Source organism: Ranitomeya variabilis, chromosome 5 (assembly GCF_051348905.1).
Source record: "Ranitomeya variabilis isolate aRanVar5 chromosome 5, aRanVar5.hap1, whole genome shotgun sequence".
NCBI classification, from domain to species: Eukaryota; Metazoa; Chordata; class Amphibia; order Anura; family Dendrobatidae; genus Ranitomeya; species Ranitomeya variabilis.
This window is the reverse complement of record NC_135236.1, coordinates 39,580,659-39,602,679: the sequence shown is the minus strand read 5'-3', so window position 1 is coordinate 39,602,679 and position 22,021 is coordinate 39,580,659. Positions and strand designations below refer to the sequence as shown.

At 43.0% G+C, this 22,021-nt stretch overlaps 6 non-coding genes across 6 annotated transcripts; all 6 read right to left on the bottom strand.

The window, feature by feature from the left end:
* Positions 1-748: 748 nt before the first annotated feature.
* On the bottom strand, positions 749-820 carry TRNAW-CCA (transfer RNA tryptophan (anticodon CCA)). Its single transcript has one exon. It is a non-coding gene; the product is annotated as a tRNA-Trp (tRNA).
* Positions 821-9,148: 8,328 nt separating this feature from the next.
* On the bottom strand, positions 9,149-9,220 carry TRNAW-CCA (transfer RNA tryptophan (anticodon CCA)). Its single transcript has one exon. It is a non-coding gene; the product is annotated as a tRNA-Trp (tRNA).
* A 471-nt stretch (positions 9,221-9,691) lies between these two features.
* TRNAW-CCA (transfer RNA tryptophan (anticodon CCA)) lies at positions 9,692-9,763 on the bottom strand. Its single transcript has one exon. It is a non-coding gene; the product is annotated as a tRNA-Trp (tRNA).
* A 467-nt stretch (positions 9,764-10,230) lies between these two features.
* TRNAW-CCA (transfer RNA tryptophan (anticodon CCA)) lies at positions 10,231-10,302 on the bottom strand. Its single transcript has one exon. It is a non-coding gene; the product is annotated as a tRNA-Trp (tRNA).
* Positions 10,303-11,311: 1,009 nt separating this feature from the next.
* On the bottom strand, positions 11,312-11,383 carry TRNAW-CCA (transfer RNA tryptophan (anticodon CCA)). Its single transcript has one exon. It is a non-coding gene; the product is annotated as a tRNA-Trp (tRNA).
* A 471-nt stretch (positions 11,384-11,854) lies between these two features.
* TRNAW-CCA (transfer RNA tryptophan (anticodon CCA)) lies at positions 11,855-11,926 on the bottom strand. Its single transcript has one exon. It is a non-coding gene; the product is annotated as a tRNA-Trp (tRNA).
* Positions 11,927-22,021: the final 10,095 nt, after the last annotated feature.

The window sequence follows — 22,021 nt, the reverse complement described above, 5'->3', positions numbered from 1 at the left end:
GTAATGAGTGACTCATTGTTTCAATTTAAGAGGGGACTGGATACCTTTCTGGAAAAGTATAATATTACAGGGTATATATATTAGATTCCTTGATAAGGCGTTGATCCAGGGAACTAGTCTGATTGCCGTATGTGGGGTCGGGAAGGAATTTTTTTCCCCATGATGGAGCTTACTCTTACCACATGGGGTTTTTTTGCCTTCCCCTGGATCAACATGTTAGGGCATGCTAGGCTATGGGTTGAACTAGATGGACTTAAAGTCTTCCTTCAACCTTAATAACTATGTAACTATGTAACTATGTAACTTCTCAAGAAAAGTGCATGAGATAATATATGGAAGCCATGTGGAAATTTGCTACTTTCAATCACAGTTTAGAAAATACATAAAGAGGGCTGAATTAAGATCATCACTTTTGGATTCATTGATTTCCAGTTTAAAATTAAAAATCTAGTAATAATCCCTCTTCTTTTACAAATTCAAAGATGACAATGGCGTGAACAAACTGTTAGGTGTTCCCGCAGTGGATTCATTTTTTTAATGCTTTGAACTCAATTCCCAAAGGATATTTCTCATCAAAGTATTGTTGATAAGATATTAATCTATATAATTTAAATAAAACACTTAGTTAAACCCTGTGCTGCCAAGTTGCAACAAAGTTGAGTTATTCTACTGTTAGTAAGATTACGCAGTTTCCGTTTCAATCTTAACCCAAGCATCAATCAAGTTATGAAAAAATGAAAGAGTTTATTGACCCCGACGTGATTTGAACACGCAACCTTCTGATCTGGAGTCAGACGCGCTACCGTTGCGCCACGAGGTCAGTTGAAAAGCATCTGTGCTCCAGTACTTCTCAAGAAAAGTGCATGAGATAATATATGGAAGCCATCTGGAAATTTGCTACTTTTAATGACATTTTGGGAAAGATATAAACAAGGATGAATTAAGATCATGACATTCAGATTCAGGGTTTTCCAGTTTAAAATGTAAAATCTAGTAATAAACTCTCTTTTCTTACAAATTCAAAGATGACAATGGCATGAACAAAGTGTTAGCTGTTCCCGGCATGGATTATTTTTTTGTTTTGAACTCAATTCTCAAATGATATTTCTCACCAAAGTATTGTTGATAAGATTTTAATCTACATAATTTAAATAAAACACCTTTTTTAAACACTTTGCCTACAGGTGGCAACAAAGTCGAATTATTCTATTGTCAGTAGAATTACGCAGTTTCCGTTTTAAATCTTAACACAATCATCTATCAAGTTATGAATAGACGAAAGAGCTACTTGACCCTGATGTGATATCAACATGCAACCTTATGACCTTGAGTCAGAAGTGCTACCATTGTGCACAAGGTCAGTTGAAAAGCATGTTTGCTGCAATACTTCACATGAAAAGTGCATGAGATAATATATGGACCCCATATGGAAATTTGCTACTTTTAATCACAGCTTAGAAAAGACATAAAGAGGGCTGAATTAAGATCATCACATTCGGATTCATTGATTTCAAGTTTAAAATTAAAAATCTAGTAATAATCCCTCTTCTTTTACAAATTCAAAGATGACAATGGCGTGAACAAACTGTTAGGTGTTCCCGCAGTGGATTCATTTTTTTAATGCTTTGAACTCAATTCCCAAAGGATATTTCTCATCAAAGTATTGTTGATAAGATATTAATCTATATAATTTAAATAAAACACTTTGTTAAACCCTGTGCTGCCAAGTTGCAACAAAGTTGAGTTATTCTACTGTTAGTAGGATTACACAGTTTCCGTTTCAATCTTAACCCAAGCATCAATCAAGTTATTTGAACACGCAACCTTCTGATCTGGAGTCAGACGCGTGTCATGTTCCCAATGGCAGGGAATTAAACACATAACACGGGCAAAAACAGGACGAGCTCTAGGGTGTTGGAACCTGAGCTGACCGCGATCCTGAACCTCAACACTCAACTAACAGCAGCCGGGGAACGTTCCTGGGGGGTCTCTAGACGTCTCGAGCCAGCCGGAGATCTAGCTACCCCTATCAGAAGAATCACAGACCTATCTTGCCTCCAGAGAAATATTCCCACAGAAATAGCAGCCCCCCACATATAATGACGGTGAAATGAGAGGAAGGCACAAACGTAGTTATGAAAACAGATTCAGCAAAATGAGGCCCGCTGAAGCTAGATAGCAGAGGATACAAAAGGTGAACTGCGCGGTCAGCTTAAAACCCTTCAAAATACCATCCTGAAATTACTTGAACTCATGTGCCAACTCATGGTACATGAGTGGTAATTTCAGCCCACTAGAGCAACCAGCAGCAGAGAATTACATATCTGCAAGCTGGACTAAAAACATGAAAGCAAACATGAAACAGGGAAATCCAGACTTAGCTTGTCTTGAAGGCCTAGGAGCAGGTAGCAAAGGTAACAGAGACACACTGATACATTGATAGCCGGCAAGGGAATGACAGGAAAGCCAGGTTAAATAGGAAACACCCAGCCTCTGATGGACAGGTGGAAACCAGAGACCGCAACCCACCAAAGTCACCCAGTACCAGCTGTAACCACCAGAGGGAGCCCAAAAACAGAATCCACAACAGTACCCCCCCCTTGAGGAGGGGTCACCGAACCCTCACGAGAACCCCCAGGGCGATCAGGATGAGCTCTATGGAAGGCGCGGACCAAATCAGTCGCATGAACATCAGAGGCGACCACCCAGGAATTATCCTCCTGACCATAACCCTTCCACTTAACCAAATACAGGAGTTTACGTCTGGAAACACGAGAATCCAAGATCTTCTCAACAACATACTCCAATTCTCCCTCCACCAGCACCGGAGCAGGAGGCTCAACCGAAGGAACAACGGGCACCTCATACCTCCGCAATAACGACCGATGGAACAAATTATGAATAGCAAACGATGCTGGGAGATCCAAACGAAAAGATACAGGGTTAAGAATCTCCAAGATCTTATAAGGACCGATGAACCGAGGCTTGAACTTAGGAGAAGAGACCTTCATAGGGACAAAACGAGAAGACAACCACACCAAGTCCCCAACAAGAAGTCGGGGACCCACGCGGCGACGGCGATTAGCAAACTGCTGAGTCTTCTCCTGAGACAACTTCAAATTGTCCACCACCTGATTCCAAATCTGATGTAGCCTGTCTACCACCACGTCCACTCCAGGACAATCCGAAGGCTCCACCTGACCAGAGGAAAAACGAGGATGAAACCCCGAATTACAAAAGAAAGGAGAAACCAAAGTAGCAGAACTAGCCCGATTATTAAGGGCAAATTCGGCCAGTGGCAAAAAGGCAACCCAGTCATCTTGATCAGCAGAAACAAAACACCTTAAATAAGTTTCCAAGGTCTGATTAGTTCGCTCCGTCTGGCCATTCGTCTGAGGATGGAATGCAGACGAGAAAGACAAATCAATGCCCATCTTAGCACAAAACGTCCGCCAAAATCTAGACACAAACTGGGATCCCCTGTCAGAAACGATATTCTCCGGAATCCCATGCAAACGAACCACGTTCTGAAAAAATAAAGGGACCAACTCAGAGGAGGAAGGCAACTTAGGCAAGGGTACCAAATGAACCATCTTAGAAAAGCGGTCACACACAACCCAGATAACGGACATTTTCTGTGAGACAGGGAGATCTGAAATAAAATCCATGGAAATGTGCGTCCAAGGCCTCTTCGGGATAGGCAAGGATAACAACAACCCACTGGCCCGAGAACAGCAAGGCTTAGCCCGAGCACACACTTCACAAGACTGCACAAAGGTGCGCACATCCCTTGACAAGGAAGGCCACCAAAAAGACCTGGCCACCAAGTCTCTAGTACCAAATATTCCAGGATGACCAGCCAACACAGAAGAATGGACCTCGGAGATGACTCTACTGGTCCAATCATCCGGAACAAACAGTCTTTCTGGTGGACAACGATCAGGTTTATCCGCCTGAAACTCCTGCAATGCACGTCGCAAGTCTGGGGAGACGGCGGACAATATTACCCCATCCCTAAGGATACCAGTAGGCCCAGAGTCTCCAGGAGAGTCAGGCACAAAACTCCTGGAAAGAGCATCTGCCTTCACATTCTTTGAACCTGGCAGGTATGAAACCACAAAATTGAAACGAGAAAAAAACAACGACCAACGAGCCTGTCTAGGATTCAGACGCCTGGCAGACTCAAGGTAAATCAGATTTTTGTGATCAGTCAAGACCACCACACGATGTCTAGCACCCTCAAGCCAATGACGCCACTCCTCAAATGCCCACTTCATGGCCAAAAGCTCCCGATTACCCACATCACAATTGCGCTCGGCGGGCGAGAATTTTCTAGAAAAGAACGCACATGGCTTCATCACCGAGCCATCGGAACTTCTCTGTGACAAAACCGCCCCCGCTCCAATCTCGGAAGCATCAACCTCAACCTGAAAAGGAAGTGAAACATCTGGTTGACATAACACAGGAGCAGAAGAAAACCGGCGCTTAAGTTCCTGAAAGGCCTCCACAGCCGTAGGAGACCAATTAGCAACATCAGCACCCTTTTTAGTCAAATCAGTCAAAGGTTTAACAACACTGGAAAAATTAGTAATGAACCGACGATAAAAATTAGCAAAACCTAAGAACTTCTGAAGACTCTTAACAGATGTAGGTTGTGTCCAGTCACAAATTGCCTGAACCTTGACGGGATCCATCTCAATAGTAGAAGGAGAAAAAATGTACCCCAAAAAAGAAATCTTCTGGACTCCGAAGAGACATTTTGAGCCCTTCACAAACAGAGAATTGGCCCGCAGGACTTGAAACACCTTCCTGACCTGTAGAACATGAGACTCCCAGTCATCATAAAACACCAAAATATCATCCAAATACACAATCATAAACTTATCCAGATATTCACGGAAAATATTGTGCATAAAGGACTGAAAGACTGAAGGAGCATTAGAAAGTCCAAAAGGCATTACCAAATACTCAAAATGGCCCTCAGGCGTATTAAATGCGGTTTTCCACTCATCACCCTGCTTTATCCGCACAAGATTATACGCACCGCGAAGATCTATCTTAGTGAACCACCTAGCCCCCTTAATGCGAGCCAACAAATCAGTCAATAATGGCAATGGATACTGATATTTGACTGTAATCTTATTCAGAAGGCGATAATCTATACAAGGCCTCAGGGAACCATCTTTTTTTGCCACGAAAAAAAAACCCTGCTCCCAGAGGGGACGAAGATGGACGAATATGTCCCTTTTCCAAGGACTCCTTAATATAATTCCACATAGCAGTATGCTCTGGCACTGACAAATTAAATAAACGACCCTTAGGAAACTTACTGCCAGGAATTAATTCTATAGCACAGTCACAATCCCTATGAGGAGGGAGCGAATTGAGCTTAGGCTCCTCAAAAACATCCCGATAGTCAGACAAAAACGCAGGGACCTCAGAAGGAGTAGATGAAGCGATTGAAATCAGAGGTGCATCATCATGAACCTCCTGACATCCCCAGCTTAACACAGACATTGTTTTCCAATCCAGGACTGGATTATGAGTTTGTAACCATGGCAGACCAAGCACTAGTACATCATGTAAATTATACAGTACAAGGAAGCGAATCACCTCCTGATGAACGGGAGTCATGCACATGGTCACTTGTGTCCAGTACTGCGGTTTATTCATAGCCAATGGTGTAGAGTCAATTCCCTTCAAAGGAATAGGAACTTCCAGAGGCTCCAGACTAAAACCGCAGCGTTTGGCAAATGACCAATCCATAAGACTCAGGGCAGCGCCCGAATCCATATAGGCATCGACGGAAATGGATGACAGTGAACAAATCAGAGTTACAGACAAAATGAACTTAGACTGCAGAGTACTAATGGCAAAAGATTTATCAACCTTTTTTGTGCGTTTAGAGCATGCTGATATAACATGAGCTGAATCACCACAATAAAAACACAATCCATTTTTCCGCCTATAATTTTGCCGTTCACTTCTGGACTGAATTCTATCACATTGCATAGTCTCAGGTGCCTGTTCAGAAGACACCGCCAACTGATGCACAGGTTTGCGCTCCCGTAAACGCCGATCAATCTGAGTGGCCATAGCCATAGACTCACTCAGACCTGTAGGCGCAGGGAACCCCACCATAATATCCTTAATGGCCTCAGAAAGACCATCTCTGAAGTTTGCAGCCAGGGCGCACTCATTCCACTGAGTAAGCACCGACCATTTCCAAAATTTTTGACAATATACTTCCGCTTCATCATGCCCCTGAGAGAGGGCTAATAAAGCCTTTTCAGCCTGAATCTCCAGGTTAGGTTCCTCATAGAGCAATCCCAGTGCCAGAAAAAACGCATCCACACTGAGCAATGCAGGATCCCCTGGTGCCAATGCAAATGCCCAATTCTGAGGGTCGCCCCGCAGGAAAGATATTACAATCTTGACCTGCTGAGCAGGGTCTCCAGAGGAGCGAGATTTCAAAGAAAGAAACAATTTGCAATTGTTCCTGAAATTCAGGAAGGTAGATCTATCTCCAGAAAAAAACTCTGGAATAGGAATTCTAGGTTCAGACATAGGAGTGTGAACAACAAAATCCTGTATGTTTTGAACTTTTGCAGCAAGATTATTCAGGCTGGAAGCCAAACTCTGGACATCCATGTTAAACAGCTAAGGTCAGAGCCATTCAAGGGTTAAGAGGAGGTAAGAAGCAGCAAGACAGCAATTAAGGGCTAGGCAACAAAACTCTGAGGGAAAAAAAAAAAAAAATTCCCTTCAACACTTCTTTTTCTCCTGCTTCAGCCCAAACAATTAACACTTTGTGGGCCGGCTATACTGTCATGTTCCCAATGGCAGGGAATTAAACACATAACACGGGCAAAAACAGGACGAGCTCTACGGTGATGGAACCTGAGCTGACCGCGATCCTGAACCTCAACACTCAACTAACAGCAGCCGGGGAACGTTCCTGGGGGGACTCTAGACGTCTCGCGCCAGCCGGAGATCTAGCTACCCCTATCAGAAGAATCACAGACCTATCTTGCCTCCAGAGAAATATTCCCACAGAAATAGCAGCCCCCCACATATAATGACGGTGAAATGAGAGGAAGGCACAAACGTAGTTATGAAAACAGATTCAGCAAAATGAGGCCCGCTTAAGCTAGATAGCAGAGGATACAAAAGGTGAACTGTGCGGTCAGCTTAAAACCCTTCAAAATACCATCCTGAAATTACTTGAACTCATGTGCCAACTCATGGTACATGAGTGGTAATTTCAGCCCACTAGAGCAACCAGCAGCAGAGAATTACATATCTGCAAGCTGGACTAAAAACATGAAAGCAAACATGAAACAGGGAAATCCAGACTTAGCTTGTCTTGAAGGCCTAGGAGCAGGTAGCAAAGGTAACAGAGACACACTGATACATTGATAGCCGGCAAGGGAATGACAGGAAAGCCAGGTTAAATAGGAAACACCCAGCCTCTGATGGACAGGTGGAAACCAGAGACCGCAACCCACCAAAGTCACCCAGTACCAGCTGTAACCACCAGAGGGAGCCCAAAAACAGAATCCACAACAGACGCGCTACTGTTGCGCCACGAGGTCAATTGAAAAGCATGTGTGCTCCAGTACTTCTCAAGAAAAGTGCATGAGATAATATATGGAAGCCATCTGGAAATTAGCTACTTTCAATCACAGTTTAGAAAAGACATAAAAGAGGGCTGAATTAAGATCATCACATTCGGATTCATTGATTTCCAGTTTAAAATTAAAAATCTAGTAATAATCCCTCTTCTCTTACAAATTCAAAGATGACATTGGCGTGAACAAACTGTTAGGTGTTGCCGGCATTGATTAATTTTTTTAATGCTTTGAACTCAATTCCCAAATAATATTTCTCGTCAAAGTATTGTTGATAAGATATTAATCTATATAATTTAAATAAAACTCATTTTTAATTCCAGCACTGACAGGTGGCAACAAAGTTGAGCTATTCTATTGTCAGTAGGATTACGCAGTTTCCGTTTCAATCTTAACCCAAGCATAAATCAAGTTATGAAAAGATGAAAGAGTTAATTGACCCCGACAAGATTTAAACACGCAACCTTCTGATCTGGAGTCAGACACGCTACCGTTGCACCACGAGGTCGATTGAAAAGCATGTGTGCTCCATTACTTCTCATGAAAAGTGCATGAGATAATATATGGAAGCCATCTGGAAATTTGCTACTTTTAATGACATTTTGGGAAAGATATAAACAAGGATGAATTAAGATCATGACATTCAGATTCAGGGTTTTCCAGTTTAAAATGTAAAATCTAGTAATAAACTCTCTTTTCTTACAAATTCAAAGATGACAATGGCATGAACAATGTGTTAGCTGTTCCAGGCATGGATTATTTTTTTATGTTTTGAACTCAATTCTCAAATGATATTTCTCACCAAAGTATTGTTGATAAGATTTTAATCTACATAATTTAAATAAAACACCTTTTTTAAACACTTTGCCTACAGGTGGCAACAAAGTCGAATTATTCTATTGTCAGTAGAATTACGCAGTTTCCGTTTTCAATCTTAACACAATCATCTATCAAGTTATGAATAGACGAAAGAGCTACTTGACCCTGATGTGATATCAACATGCAACCTTATGACCTTGAGTCAGAAGTGCTACCATTGTGCACAAGGTCAGTTGAAAAGCATGTTTGCTGCAATACTTCACATGAAAAGTGCATGAGATAATATATGGACCCCATCTGGAAATTTGCTACTTTTAATCACAGCTTAGAAAAGACATAAAGAGGGCTGAATTCAGATCATCACATTCGGATTCATTGATTTCAAGTTTAAAATTAAAAATCTAGTAATAATCCCTCTTCTCTTACAAATTCAAAGATGACAATGGCGTGAACAAACTGTTAGGTGTTCCCGCAGTGGATTCATTTTTTTAATGCTTTGAACTCAATTCCTAAAGGATATTTCTCGTCAAAGTATTGTTGATAAGATATTAATCTATATAATTTAAATAAAACAGTTTGTTAAACCCTGTGCTGCCAAGTTGCAACAAAGTTGAGTTATTCTACTGTTAGTAAGATTACGCAGTTTCCGTTTCAATCTTAACCCAAGCATCAATCAAGTTATGAAAAGCTGAGTTAATTGACCCCGACGTGATTTGAACATGCAACCTTCTGATCTGGAGTCAGACGCGCTACCGTTGCGCCACGAGGTCAGTTGAAAAGCATGTGTGCTCCAGTACTTCTCAAGAAAAGTGCATGAGATAATATATGGAAGCCATCTGGAAATTTGCTACTTTCAATCACAGTTTAGAAAAGACATAAAGAGGGCTGAATTAAGATCAACACTTTCGGATTCATTGATTTCCAGTTTAAAATTAAAAATCTAGTAATAATCCCTCTTCTCTTACAAATTCAAAGATGACAATGGCGTGAACAAACTGTTAGGTGCTCCCGCAGTGGATTCATTTTTTTAATGCTTTGAACTCAATTCCCAAAGGATATTTCTCGTCAAAGTATTGTTGATAAGATATTAATCTATATAATTTAAACAAAACACTTTGTTAAACCCTGTGCTGACAGGTTGCAACAAAGTTGAGTTATTCTACTGTTAGTAGGATTATGCAATTTTCGTTTCAATCTTAACCCAAGCATCAATCAAGTTATGAAAAGATGAAAGAGTTAATTGACCCCGACGTGATTTGAACACGCTACTTTCTGATCTGGAGTCAGACGCGCTACCGTTGCACCACGAGGTCAGTTGAAAAGCATGTGTGCTCCAGTACTTCTCAAGAAAAGTGCATGAGATAATACATGGAAGCCATCTGGAAATGTGCTACTTTTAATGACATTTTGGGAAAGATATAAACAAGGATGAATTAAGATCATGACATTCAGATTCAGGGTTTTCCAGTTTAAAATGTAAAATCTAGTAATAAACTCTCTTTTCTTACAAATTCAAAGATGACAATGGCATGAACAAACTGTTAGGTGTTCCCGCAGTGGATTCATTTTTTTAATGCTTTGAACTCAATTCCCAAAGGATATTTCTCGTCAAAGTATTGTTGATAAGATATTAATCTATATAATTTAAATAAAACACTTTGTTAAACCCTGTGCTGCCAGGCTGCAACAAAGTTGAGTTATTCTACTGTTAGTAGGATTACGCAGTTTCCATTTCAATCTTAACCCAAGCATCAATCAAGTTATGAAAAGCTGAGTTAATTGACCCCGACGTGATTTGAACACGCAACCTTCTGATCTGGAGTCAGACGCGCTACCGTTGCACCACGAGGTCAGTTGAAAAGCATGTGTGCTCCAGTACTTCTCAAGAAAAGTGCATGAGATAATATATGGAAGCCATCTGGAAATTTGCTACTTTTAATGACATTTTGGGAAAGATATAAACAAGGATGAATTAAGATCATGACATTCAGATTCAGGGTTTTCCAGTTTAAAATGTAATATCTAGTAATAAACTCTCTTTTCTTACAAATTCAAAGATGACAATGGCATGAACAAAGTGTCAGCTGTTCCCGGCATGGATTATTTTTTTATGTTTTGAACTCAATTCTCAAATGATATTTCTCACCAAAGTATTGTTGATAAGATTTTAATCTACATAATTTAAATAAAACACCTTTTTTAAACACTTTGCCTACAGGTGGCAACAAAGTCGAATTATTCTATTGTCAGTAGAATTACGCAGTTTCCGTTTTCAATCTTAACACAATCATCTATCAAGTTATGAATAGACGAAAGAGCTACTTGACCCTGATGTGATATCAACATGCAACCTTATGACCTTGAGTCAGAAGTGCTACCATTGTGCACAAGGTCAGTTGAAAAGCATGTTTGCTGCAATACTTCACGTGAAAAGTGCATGAGATAATATATGGACCCCATCTGGAAATTTGCTACTTTTAATCACAGCTTAGAAAAGACATAAAGAGGGCTGAATTAAGATCATCACATTCGGATTCATTGATTTCAAGTTTAAAATTAAAAATCTAGTAATAATCCCTCTTCTCTTACAAATTCAAAGATGACAATGGCGTGAACAAACTGTTAGGTGTTCCCGCAGTGGATTCATTTTTTTAATGCTTTGAACTCAATTCCCAAAGGATATTTCTCGTCAAAGTATTGTTGATAAGATATTAATCTATATAATTTAAATAAAACACTTTGTTAAACCCTGTGCTGCTAGGTTGCAACAAAGTTGAGTTATTCTACTGTTAGTAGGATTACGCAGTTTCCGTTTCAATCTTAACCCAAGCATCAATCAAGTTATGAAAAGCTGAGTTAATTGACCCCGACGTGATTTGAACACGCAACCTTCTGATCTGGAGTCAGACGCGCTACCGTTGCACCACGAGGTCAGTTGAAAAGTATGTGTGCTCCAGTACTTCTCAAGAAAAGTGCATGAGATAATATATGGAAGCCATCTGGAAATTTGCTACTTTCAATCACAGTTTAGAAAAGACATAAAGAGGGCTGAATTAAGATGATCACTTTCGGATTCATTGATTTCCAGTTTAAAATTAAAAATCTAGTAATAATCCCTCTTCTCTTACAAATTCAAAGATGACAATGGCGTGAACAAACTGTTAGGTGTTCCCGCAGTGGATTCATTTTTTTAATGCTTTGAACTCAATTCCCAAAGGATATTTCTCGTCAAAGAATTGTTGATAAGATATTAATCTATATAATTTAAATAAAAGAGTTTGTTAAACCCTGTGCTGCCAAGTTGCAACAAAGTTGAGTTATTCTACTGTTAGTAAGATTACGCAGTTTCCGTTTCAATCTTAACCCAAGCATCAATCAAGTTATGAAAAGATGAAAGAGTTAATTGACCCCGACGTGATTTGAACACGCAACCTTCTGATCTGGAGTCAGACGCGCTACCGTTGCGCCACGAGGTCGATTGAAAAGCATGTGTGCTCCATTACTTCTTATGAATAGTGCATGAGATAATATATGGAAGCCATCTGGAAATTTGCTACTTTTAATGACATTTTGGGAAAGATATAAACAAGGATGAATTAAGATCATGACATTCAGATTCAGGGTTTTCCAGTTTAAAATGTAAAATCTAGTAATAAACTCTCTTTTCTTACAAATTCAAAGATGACAATGGCATGAACAAAGTGTTAGCTGTTCCCGGCATGGATTATTTTTTTATGTTTTGAACTCAATTCTCAAATGATATTTCTCACCAAAGTATTGCTGATAAGATTTTAATCTACATAATTTAAATAAAACACCTTTTTTAAACACTTTGCCTACAGGCGGCAACAAAGTCGAATTATTCTATTGTCAGTAGAATTACGCAGTTTCCGTTTTCAATCTTAACACAATCATCTATCAAGTTATGAATAGACGAAAGAGCTACTTGACCCTGATGTGATAACTAGGGTTGAGCGACTTTCATTTTTTTAAGATCGAGTAGGGTTTTGGGAAACCCGATTTTGTCCAGAGTCGAGTCGAGTGCAGTCGGCCGATTATCGCTAAAAGTCGGGGATCGACCGAAACACGAAACCCAATGCAAGTCAATGGGGAAGCATAGTCGGCAGTGAGTGGAGGCCAGGAAAACACCTACAGTGCCCATTTTAATGCCAAAAACATCCATTCTTGTTTCTGAAGCTTGCCACTCTTAATTAACTGTATAATAATAGTTGGGCATAGGGAATTGGGGGAAAGTTGTGGGGGGAGTAGGGCTGGCTCAAGTTTTTCGTGGGCCCAGGAAATGCGGACTACGTCACGGCGGTGTTGCAGGGAAAGGTAAGTATTTAAACGTTGCAAGTGCTGTGATCCTGAGCAAGCAGGGGGGGGCCCACTCGTTCGCATTGGCACTAGCACAGGGCCCCTCAAAGTACGGCGGTGTGTTTGCATGGCGGGGGCGCCTCCCACCAGCAGCGACACTTTTGCGTACTCTGAGGGGCCCTGTGCCAGTGACGTCGCCAACGAGTATGCCCCCCCACCTGATGAAGGAACCTGCACTTTCATCTGCACCTTCCTCTTTGTCCCTGTGTAAGGTGGTATAACATGCGGGAAGGGGAACCTTACTTTCAGCAGGGTCAGATTCTGGCTGTGTAGAGTACAAGGGGAATGTAGTGGTCTAGGTCAATGTACCAGCAGACTCATTTAGCAGTGGCTGGGCAATGGGCAGGATGAGGAGGAAACAGATATAGGGCCAAAGAATAAAGTAGGCTAAATGCAGTTCAAAATTGGTAACAGGACTAAACAGGCGGCATTGCTTTGTTCAGTGGAGTAGCAAACCCAAGAGCAGCAGACACTGTTTCAAGGGCCTAACCACACTAGTAGGCCAAATGCAGTTTAATATCTGATAGTATAGGGCGAAAGCCAGAATGTGGAAGCTCAGCTTTGTTCAGTTGAGGACAACACCAGGGAGGGGCAGACACCTTTAGTAGGCCGGAAAAGCCTATTGCATTTTTTAAAATGGTAATTTGGAGCAGAAGGTTGAAGCTCAGCTTTATTTAGTTGAGGGCAACACCAGGGAGGGGCAGAAGCCGTTAGTAGGCCCTAACCACCATTTTTTTTTTTAAAAACCACTTAATGAGAGCCGGAAGGTTGAAGCTCAGCTTTATTCAGTTGAGGACAACACCAGGCAGGGGCACACAGACAGACACCTTTAGTAGGCCGGAAAAGCCTATTGCATTTTTTAAAATGGTAATTTGGAGCAGAAGGTTGAAGCTCAGCTTTATTTAGTTGAGGGCAACACCAGGGAGGGGCAGAAGCCGTTAGTAGGCCCTAACCACCATTTTGTTTTTTAAAAACCACTTAATGAGAGCCGGAAGGTTGAAGCTCAGCTTTATTCAGTTGAGGACAACACCAGGCAGGGGCACACAGACAGACACCTTTAGTAGGCCGGAAAAGCCTATTGCATTTTTTAAAATGGTAATTTGGAGCAGAAGGTTGAAGCTCAGCTTTATTCAGTTGAGGACAACACCAGGCAGGGGCACACAGACAGACACCTTTAGTAGGCCGGAAAAGCCTATTGCATTTTTTAAAATGGTAATTTGGAGCAGAAGGTTGAAGCTCAGCTTTATTCAGTTGAGGACAACACCAGGCAGGGGCACACAGACAGACACCTTTAGTAGGCCGGAAAAGCCTATTGCATTTTTTAAAATGGTAATTTGGAGCAGAAGGTTGAAGCTCAGCTTTATTTAGTTGAGGGCAACACCAGGGAGGGGCAGAAGCCGTTAGTAGGCCCTAACCACCATTTTTTTTTTTAAAAACCACTTAATGAGAGCCGGAAGGTTGAAGCTCAGCTTTATTCAGTTGAGGACAACACCAGGCAGGGGCACACAGACAGACACCTTTAGTAGGCCGGAAAAGCCTATTGCATTTTTTAAAATGGTAATTTGGAGCAGAAGGTTGAAGCTCAGCTTTATTTAGTTGAGGGCAACACCAGGGAGGGGCAGAAGCCGTTAGTAGGCTCTAACCACCATTTTGTTTTTTAAAAACCACTTAATGAGAGCCGGAAGGTTGAAGCTCAGCTTTATTCAGTTGAGGACAACACCAGGCAGGGGCACACAGACAGACACCTTTAGTAGGCCGGAAAAGCCTATTGCATTTTTTAAAATGGTAATTTGGAGCAGAAGGTTGAAGCTCAGCTTTATTCAGTTGAGGACAACACCAGGCAGGGGCACACAGACAGACACCTTTAGTAGGCCGGAAAAGCCTATTGCATTTTTTAAAATGGTAATTTGGAGCAGAAGGTTGAAGCTCAGCTTTATTTAGTTGAGGGCAACACCAGGGAGGGGCAGAAGCCGTTAGTAGGCTGTTATGACCCCAATGGCGAGGGTCTCAGAGGAACGTGGAAGTCTGCAGAATACAAAAATCCAGCTCATAGGGCAGTGGTAACTGGGTTGACCATATATCTACTCCTAACGCCAACACTAGAAGTAGCCGGGGATCATTCCTACGTTGATTCTAGATGACACGCGCCAGCCGGAGAATCTAGCTACCCCTAGTAGAGGAAAACAAAGACCTTTCTTGCCTCCAGAGAAGGGGACCCCAAAGCTGGATAGAAGCCCCCCACAAATAATGACGGTGAGGTAAGAGGAAATGACAAACACAGAAATGAACCAGGTTTAGCACAGAGAGGCCCGCTTACTGATAGCAGAATAAAGAAAGGTAACTTATATGGTCAACAAAAACCCTATCAAAATCCACACTGGAAATTCAAGAACCCCCGAACCGTCTAACGGTCCGGGGGGAGAACACCAGCCCCCTAGAGCTTCCAGCAAAGGTCAGGATATAGATATGGAACAAGCTGGACAAAAATACAAAACCAAAACAAATAGCAAAAAGCAAAAGGCAGACTTAGCTGATATAACTGGAACCAGGATCAGTAGACAAGAGCACAGCAGACTAGCTCTGATAACTACGTTGCCAGGCATTGAACTGAAGGTCCAGGGAGCTTATATAGCAACACCCCTAACTAACGACCCAGGTGCGGATAAAAGGAATGACAGAAAAACCAGAGTCAAAAAACTAGTAACCACTAGAGGGAGCAAAAAGCAAATTCACAACAGTACCCCCCCCTTAGTGAGGGGTCACCGAACCCTCACCACGACCACCAGGGCGATCAGGATGAGCGGCATGAAAGGCACGAACTAAATCGGCCGCATGAACATCAGAGGCGACCACCCAGGAATTATCCTCCTGACCATAGCCCTTCCACTTGACCAGGTACTGAAGCCTCCGCCTGGAGAGGCAAGAATCCAAGATCTTCTCCACCACGTACTCCAACTCGCCCTCAACCAACACCGGAGCAGGAGGCTCAGCAGAAGGAACTACAGGCACAATGTACCGCCGCAACAAGGACCTATGAAATACATTGTGAATAGCAAACGACACAGGAAGATCCAGACGAAAAGATACAGGATTAAGGATTTCCAATATCTTGTAAGGCCCAATAAAACGAGGTTTAAATTTGGGAGAGGAGACCTTCATAGGAACAAAGCGGGAAGAAAGCCACACCAAATCCCCAACGCGTAGTCGGGGACCCACACCGCGGCGGCGGTTGGCAAAGCGCTGAGCCTTCTCCTGTGACAACTTCAAGTTGTCCACCACATGATTCCAGATCTGCTGCAACCTATCCACCACAGAATCCACCCCAGGACAGTCAGAAGGCTCCACATGACCCGAAGAAAAGCGAGGATGGAAACCAGAGTTGCAGAAAAAAGGCGAAACCAAGGTGGCGGAACTAGCCCGATTATTAAGGGCAAACTCAGCCAACGGCAAGAATGTCACCCAATCGTCCTGATCAGCAGAGACAAAACACCTCAAATAAGCCTCCAAAGTCTGATTGGTTCGCTCCGTCTGTCCATTAGTCTGAGGATGGAAAGCAGACGAAAACGACAAATCAATGCCCATCCTACTACAAAAGGATCGCCAGAACCTGGAAACGAACTGGGATCCTCTGTCTGACACAATATTCTCAGGGATGCCGTGCAAACGAACCACGTTCTGGAAAAACACAGGAACCAGATCGGAAGAGGAAGGCAGCTTAGGCAAAGGAACCAAATGGACCATCTTGGAGAAGCGATCACATATCACCCAGATAACGGACATGCCCTGAGATAGCGGAAGATCAGAAATGAAATCCATGGAGATATGTGTCCAAGGTCTCTTCGGGACAGGCAAGGGCAAGAGCAAACCGCTGGCACGAGAACAGCAAGGCTTAGCTCGAGCACAAGTCCCACAGGACTGCACAAATGACCGCACATCCCTTGACAAGGAAGGCCACCAAAAGGACCTGGCCACCAGATCTCTGGTGCCAAAAATTCCCGGGTGACCTGCCAACACCGAGGAATGAACCTCGGAAATGACTCTGCTGGTCCACTTATCCGGGACAAACAGTCTGTCAGGTGGACAAGACTCAGGCCTATCAGCCTGAAATCTCTGCAACACACGTCGCAGATCCGGAGAAATAGCTGACAAGATAACTCCATCTTTAAGAATACCAACAGGATCAGCGACTCCAGGAGCATCAGGCACAAAGCTCCTAGAAAGAGCATCGGCCTTCACATTCTTTGAACCTGGTAAATACGAGACAACAAAATCAAAGCGGGAGAAAAACAATGACCAGCGGGCCTGTCTCGGATTAAGGCGTTTAGCAGACTCGAGATACATCAGATTTTTGTGATCAGTCAAGACCACCACACGATGCTTAGCACCCTCGAGCCAATGACGCCACTCCTCAAATGCCCATTTCATGGCCAACAACTCCCGATTGCCCACATCATAATTTCGCTCGGCAGGCGAAAACTTCCTAGAGAAAAAGGCACAAGGCTTCATAACAGAGCAACCAGGGCCTCTCTGCGACAAAACGGCCCCTGCCCCAATCTCCGAAGCATCCACCTCAACCTGAAAGGGAAGTGAGACGTCAGGCTGGCACAAAACAGGCGCCGAAGTAAACCGGCGTTTCAACTCCTGGAAAGCCTCCACGGCAGCAGGAGCCCAGTTAGCTACATCGGAGCCCTTCTTGGTCATATCCGTCAAAGGTTTCACAATGCTAGAAAAATTAGCGATAAAACGACGGTAGAAGTTAGCGAAGCCCAAGAACTTCTGAAGACTCTTAACTGACGAGGGCTGAGTCCAATCAAGAATAGCTCGGACCTTGACTGGGTCCATCTCCACAGCAGAAGGGGAAAAAATGAACCCCAAAAAGGGAACCTTCTGTACACCAAAGAGACACTTTGAGCCCTTGACAAACAAAGAATTTTCACGCAAAATTTTAAAGACCAACCTGACCTGCTCCACATGCGAATCCCAATCATCAGAAAAAACCAAAATATCATCCAGATAAACAATCAAAAATTTATCCAGATACTTCCGGAAAATGTCATGCATAAAGGACTGAAAAACTGAAGGCGCATTGGAGAGCCCAAAAGGCATCACCAAGTACTCAAAATGACCTTCGGGCGTATTGAATGCGGTTTTCCATTCATCACCTTGCTTAATGCGCACAAGGTTGTACGCACCACGAAGGTCTATCTTGGTGAACCACTTGGCACCCTTAATCCGGGCAAACAAGTCAGACAACAGCGGTAAAGGATACTGAAATTTGACAGTGATCTTATTTAAAAGCCGATAATCAATACAAGGTCTCAAAGATCCGTCCTTTTTTGCCACAAAAAAGAATCCCGCACCAAGAGGGGAAGAAGACGGACGAATATGTCCTTTTTCCAGAGACTCCTTGATATATGAACGCATAGCGGTATGTTCAGGTACCGACAGATTAAACAGTCTTCCCTTAGGAAATTTACTGCCTGGGATCAAATCTATAGCACAGTCACAGTCCCTATGAGGAGGCAGTGTACTGGACTCAGACTCACTGAAGACATCCTGATAATCAGACAAATACTCCGGAACTTCCGAAGGCGTAGAAGAAGCAATAGACACAGGCAGGGAATCCTCATGAATACCACGACAGCCCCAACTTGAGACTGACATAGCCTTCCAGTTTAGGACTGGATTATGGGTCTGTAACCATGGCAGCCCTAAAACGACCAAATCATGCATTTTATGTAAAACCAGGAAACGTATCACCTCGCGGTGTTCAGGAGTCATGCACATGGTAACCTGAGTCCAATACTGCGGTTTATTTGCTGCCAATGGTGTAGCATCAATACCCCTAAGAGGAATAGGATTTTCTAATGGTTCAAGAGTAAATCCACAGCGCTTAGCAAATGAGAGATCCATGAGACTCAGGGCAGCACCTGAATCTACAAACGCCATGACAGGATAAGATGACAGTGAGCAAATCAAAGTTACAGACAGAATAAATTTAGGTTGCAAATTACCAACGGTGACAGGACTAACAACCTTAGCTATACGTTTAGAGCATGCTGAGATAACATGTGTAGAATCACCACAGTAGTAGCACAAGCCATTCCGGCGTCTATGAATTTTCCGCTCATTTCTAGTCAGGATTCTATCACATTGCATTAAATCAGGTGTCTGTTCAGACAACACCATGAGGGAATTTGCGGTTTTGCGCTCCCGCAACCGCCGGTCAATTTGAATAGCCAGTGCCATAGTATCATTCAGACCTGTGGGAATGGGAAAACCCACCATAACATTCTTAATGGCTTCAGAAAGGCCATTTCTAAAATTAGCGGCCAGTGCACACTCGTTCCAATGTGTCAGCACGGACCATTTCCGAAATTTTTGGCAATACACTTCAGCCTCGTCCTGCCCCTGAGACATAGACAGCAAGGCCTTTTCTGCCTGAATCTCAAGATTGGGTTCCTCATAAAGTAAACCGAGCGCCAGAAAAAACGCATCAAGATCAGCCAATGCCGGATCTCCTGGCGCCAGCGAAAAAGCCCAATCCTGAGGGTCGCCCCGTAAGAACGAAATAACAATTTTTACTTGCTGAGCAGAATCTCCTGATGAACAGGGTCTCAGGGACAAAAACAATTTACAATTATTCACGAAATTCCTAAACTTAAACCTGTCTCCGGAAAACAGTTCAGGAATCGGTATTTTAGGTTCTGACCTAGGATTTCTGATAACATAGTCTTGTATGCCCTGCACACGAGTAGCCAGCTGGTCCACACTTGTAATCAAGGTCTGGACATTCATGTCTGCAGCAAGCATAGCCACTCTGAGGTAAAGGGGAAGGAGAAAAAAAAAACTCAGAATCTTCTTTCTTATAATCCCTCTTCTGCAATGCATTAAACATTTAATACTGGCCTGGCAAACTGTTATGACCCCAATGGCGAGGGTCTCAGAGGAACGTGGAAGTCTGCAGAATACAAAAATCCAGCTCATAGGGCAGTGGTAACTGGGTTGACCATATATCTACTCCTAACGCCAACACTAGAAGTAGCCGGGGATCATTCCTACGTTGATTCTAGATGACACGCGCCAGCCGGAGAATCTAGCTACCCCTAGTAGAGGAAAACAAAGACCTTTCTTGCCTCCAGAGAAGGGGACCCCAAAGCTGGATAGAAGCCCCCCACAAATAATGACGGTGAGGTAAGAGGAAATGACAAACACAGAAATGAACCAGGTTTAGCACAGAGAGGCCCGCTTACTGATAGCAGAATAAAGAAAGGTAACTTATATGGTCAACAAAAACCCTATCAAAATCCACACTGGAAATTCAAGAACCCCCGAACCGTCTAACGGTCCGGGGGGAGAACACCAGCCCCCTAGAGCTTCCAGCAAAGGTCAGGATATAGATATGGAACAAGCTGGACAAAAATACAAAACCAAAACAAATAGCAAAAAGCAAAAGGCAGACTTAGCTGATATAACTGGAACCAGGATCAGTAGACAAGAGCACAGCAGACTAGCTCTGATAACTACGTTGCCAGGCATTGAACTGAAGGTCCAGGGAGCTTATATAGCAACACCCCTAACTAACGACCCAGGTGCGGATAAAAGGAATGACAGAAAAACCAGAGTCAAAAAACTAGTAACCACTAGAGGGAGCAAAAAGCAAATTCACAACAGTAGGCCCTAACCACCATTTTGTTTTTTAAAAACCACTTAATGAGAGCCGGAAGGTTGAAGCTCAGCTTTATTCAGTTGAGGACAACACCAGGCAGGGGCACACAGACAGACACCTTTAGTAGGCCGGAAAAGCCTATTGCATTTTTTAAAATGGTAATTTGGAGCAGAAGGTTGAAGCTCAGCTTTATTTAGTTGAGGGCAACACCAGGGAGGGGCAGAAGCCGTTAGTAGGCCCTAACCACCATTTTGTTTTTTAAAAACCACTTAATGAGAGCCGGAAGGTTGAAGCTCAGCTTTATTCAGTTGAGGACAACACCAGGCAGGGGCACACAGACAGACACCTTTAGTAGGCCGGAAAAGCCTATTGCATTTTTTAAAATGGTAATTTGGAGCAGAAGGTTGAAGCTCAGCTTTATTTAGTTGAGGACAACACCAGGCAGGGGCACACAGACAGACACCTTTAGTAGGCCGGAAAAGCCTATTGCATTTTTTAAAATGGTAATTTGGAGCAGAAGGTTGAAGCTCAGCTTTATTTAGTTGAGGACAACACCAGGCAGGGGCACACAGACAGACACCTTTAGTAGGCCGGAAAAGCCTATTGCATTTTTTAAAATGGTAATTTGGAGCAGAAGGTTGAAGCTCAGCTTTATTTAGTTGAGGACAACACCAGGCAGGGGCACACAGACAGACACCTTTAGTAGGCCGGAAAAGCCTATTGCATTTTTTAAAATGGTAATTTGGAGCAGAAGGTTGAAGCTCAGCTTTATTTAGTTGAGGGCAACACCAGGGAGGGGCAGAAGCCGTTAGTAGGCCCTAACCACCATTTTGTTTTTTAAAAACCACTTAATGAGAGCCGGAAGGTTGAAGCTCAGCTTTATTCAGTTGAGGACAACACCAGGCAGGGGCACACAGACAGACACCTTTAGTAGGCCGGAAAAGCCTATTGCATTTTTTAAAATGGTAATTTGGAGCAGAAGGTTGAAGCTCAGCTTTATTTAGTTGAGGACAACACCAGGCAGGGGCACACAGATAGACACCTTTAGTAGGCCGGAAAAGCCTATTGCATTTTTTAAAATGGTAATTTGGAGCAGAAGGTTGAAGCTCAGCTTTATTTAGTTGAGGGCAACACCAGGGAGGGGCAGAAGCCGTTAGTAGGCCCTAACCAAAGTTGAAGGCCAAATGCAGTTTAATTTCTGATACTATAGGCCGAAAGCCAGAAGGTGGAAGCTCCGATTTAGACAGTGGAGGACAATTTGAATTAGGGACTGCAGACAGACTTAGTAGGCTGTCCCCTGTGGACCATGCATCCAACACATTAACCCATTGCGCCGTAATGGACACATAATCTTCCGTGGCCATGCCTACAGGTCCATGCGTCTGTTGTCAGGTGCACCTTTGTACTCACAGATTGCCAGAGTGCATGGACAATGCGGTCTTCTACATGCTGGTGGAGGGTTGGGATGGCTTTTCTCGCAAAAGAAGTGTCGACTGGTTAGCTTGTAGCGTGGTACAGCGTAGTC